At 35.3% G+C, this 3,680-nt stretch overlaps 1 protein-coding gene across 3 annotated transcripts in view; it reads right to left on the minus strand.

Moving 5' to 3' along the window:
• BBS9 (Bardet-Biedl syndrome 9) overlaps positions 1-3,680 on the minus strand; it is a 399,441-nt gene that overhangs the window by 262,671 nt on the left and 133,090 nt on the right. The gene's annotated exons all lie outside the window — the stretch shown is intronic.

Raw genomic sequence — 3,680 nt, forward strand, 5'->3', positions numbered from 1 at the left:
AACCATACAGAACAACCGGTAATATAACTGTTTTATAAATTCTAACTTTCAGATTTTTTGACAGCAGACTGGATGATAAAAGCTTCTCAACCGAATAATAACAGGCATTTCCCATATTTATTCTGCGTTTAATTTCCTCCCGAGTGTCATTTATATTTGTTACTGTTGCTTCCAAGATATTTGAATTTTTCCACCCCATCGAAGGATAAATCTCCAATTTTTATATTTCCATTTCGTACAATATTCTCACGAGACATAATCGTATACTTTGTCTTTTCGGGATTTACTTCCAAACCGATCGCTCTACTTGCTTCAAGTAAAATTTCCGTGTTTTCCCTAATCGTTTGTGTATTTTGTCCTAACATATTCACGTCATCCGCATAGACAAGAAGCTGATGTAATCCGTTCAATTCCAAACCCTGCCTGTTATCCTGAACTTTCCTAATGGCATACTCTAAAACGAAGTTAAACAGTAAAGTTGACAGTGCATCTCCCTGCTTTTGCCCGCAGTGAATTGGAAAAGCGTCAGATAGAAACTGACCTATACGGACTCTGCTGTATGTTTCACTGAGACACATTTTAATTAATCGAACTAGTTCTTGGGAATACCAAATTGAATAAGAATATCATATAATACTTCCCTCTTAACCGAGCCATATGCCTTTTTGAAATCTATGAATAACTGATGTACTGCACCCTTATACTCCCATTCATCAAATAGCCTACTCGATTATTTAACGTGGATGGGATTGGTGATATTGACATGGTATTTGGTGAGAACAGGCCGAGGATTCGCCATAGATTACCTGACATACGCCTGAAAGTTGGGGAAAACCTCGCAAAATAGCCAACCAGGTAATCACCCCAAGCAAGAATTTAAACAGCAAAATATACGAAAAGCAATAAGAACTTCATCTAATCATGCACTTCTCTGTATAGGCTAATCTAAATTAACTTATTCTTCTTTTCTGGTTGCTTTTCACATATGAAATCGACAGCGACGCAAAGAAGAAATGACTACAGCGGACTGGATAGCGATGTATAGGGAAGAAGTAGTTGCCAACTGGTGTCGGAATACTTTACGAAATTAGGCGTGACTGTTCATGAGGAATTACACGAGTTAATGGATCTGGCTGCCATGGAAGCTAAAACTATAATCGCTGCTATGAATAGCTTTCTACGAACGAAAGTCTTGATGCAGACATGTGCATCGCTCAGGTTTAGGATGCGTGTTCAACTACTGCAGAGATGGTGTCGTTCAAACTTCAAACAATGTAGGAGAAATAGGTATCAGCTAGCCACAGTGCAAGCCACAGACTGAATCTAGTTGTGAATGATCTGAATTGTGTCCCAGAAATACGAAACACAATTTCTAAAGAAGAAGTATGTCCCGAAAATCCCAGATGCTTTTTACACACGTTGTGCTCAGAAATGAAGACATAAAGCCATGTTCAAGGAACTTTCGTGAGCATCGTCCATGCACTGCAAGTTGCATCAAAAGATAGCGACACTGCAACTATAGAAGTCTTGTGAACTGCGTTTTAAAATACCTAATTCAATGTCTGCTTCGGTCTCATAGCAAAGTATTTCTCACTGCTATATCCTACAGCAAATGCTTTAGAATCGGAACCATAGATGTATTACAATGTAATATATAAATTAAAAATACTAGTTATAGTACAGAACCTCCACGTAGGAGTGAATCACTAAATCTTTTAGTTTCCACCAACGTAACAGATCAAAGGGAGTAGAATTGTAAAATTTCAATCAGAATAGGAAGACAAAAGCAATGTTCAAATCCTCCAGTGTCAAAATACCAAATATTGGAATTTATCGAAAGCAATGATCTTCCGACGAAGACTTGTCGTCTTTATCACTATTTTTATTACATCTTTGTTTTATGTTGAACATTTCATTAAAAGATTTTAGAAAATGAAGTTCTTTAATATTATTTCAATGGTGATAAAATTGTACTTCGGTACATCGCAATAGTACCTACATTTTTGTTTTAAATTCCATCTGTCTAACACCAGGGTATAACTTCACAGAAGAGCAAACAAAAGAACTTATTATGAACACGTACTTTGTTGATAATAATTTTAATTTACAAAACTTACCACCCGGGTGGTCTGTCTAAAATGACAAAAAATACTTAAAATGTAATAATAATAAATAATAAAAGAAGTACATAAATATAAATTTACGGTACATGTAACAAATGTATAAATCATTGAAATTATGTGCTGTTATTATATAACAGTACATTATGCAACGAGCCTATAATAGCAGTAATTAAGACGCAAGTATGTTTGTTTATGAAACGAGCGCAAGCGAGTTTCATAATTTTCATACGAGCGTCTTAATTACCATTATAGGCAAGTTTCATAAGACTTTTTATGCTCGACCTTATTTCTAACTTGAAATTATTCATAAGTTTTATGTTATGGTTATATTAAGTGACGAACAGAACTGACCTGAATTGTGGGATGTGCGCAGACGCGAAAGTATTAATTTTTTCCGAGGCACGAATATCATTGACCTTGATATAACCTAGAGAACATTAGTCTTGATAAAACCTGCAAATTGATTTAGAATTGGAAAACGAGATGACAAATTGAATTTATTTGAATATTATTTACAATTAACGCTAATTATTATAGTAACAGAGCATAACCTTCTGCGACAGTATTGGATTTCCAGCCTCCGTGACATTTCCCTAGTTGTCTTTCGATTGCATATCCGAGAATAATCGAAAACCTGAACTTTAATGAATAGGTGTACTTTAATGACATGCATTAAAGGACTGCTACCAGGTGTATAATTACTACTTTTCGGCATGGTCGAGCATAATTGATATTAAAAATCTGAATAGATGACTGAAGGACCATAAGGGTAATTTTTTACAGATTGTACTCGGAAAATTAAATCGTTCACAAAAATTAAAAAAAAAAAAAATTGTTATGCTTCCAATGAATAATCCCATAATTTCAATTGTCTCCAGTGATAATTTTTTAAGAAGTCAGATGTTGGTCCATAAATTTGTTTCTCCTCTTTGTCGCTCTCCAAAAGATGGTCACTGCAGGGTTCGAATCGTATTGTTTGATCCCTATCTTCCTATTGCGGTCAATAGCAATTATGTATAACTCCCACTGGAAGCGACACAGTGGACTTCTTCATAAACTTCTAGGTTGCTGTTGTTGATCTTGATGGCAGATGCTACTTTGCCCATTATCAAAAATGATGCCTGGTATTTCGGAGGAGATCTCCATAGTGACAAAAGCCAAGAACATGAGGTAGGATTTCGTGCTGGTCACAAAAAAAACAGTAATCCATATACGGTACTAGAAAAAGAAATTCCATTTCACGCTGGGGATTGAACCATAGCCTGCAGCATGTACAGGGATATACGACGGAGCTCAAGCCTCTGTAATTAATGCAGCAAATGTGCAATGAATTATTTAAATTCCAATACTTCATTTCAATTAAAATACGACCTTACATTAACGACGAGCATCGGCGGACGTAAAGTGTTCTTTCTGAGTGACATAGATAAAGTAATATTTTAATGGTGACCGTAAATTTAAAATTAATTACCGGTGACGAAATAACAAGGATTACACAATCAACTTAATGTCTTAAGCATAGGCATAACCGAAGTTGCAGATATATATAATTATAAT

Source organism: Periplaneta americana, chromosome 17 (genome assembly GCF_040183065.1).
Source record: "Periplaneta americana isolate PAMFEO1 chromosome 17, P.americana_PAMFEO1_priV1, whole genome shotgun sequence".
Classification (NCBI taxonomy): Eukaryota; Metazoa; Arthropoda; class Insecta; order Blattodea; family Blattidae; genus Periplaneta; species Periplaneta americana.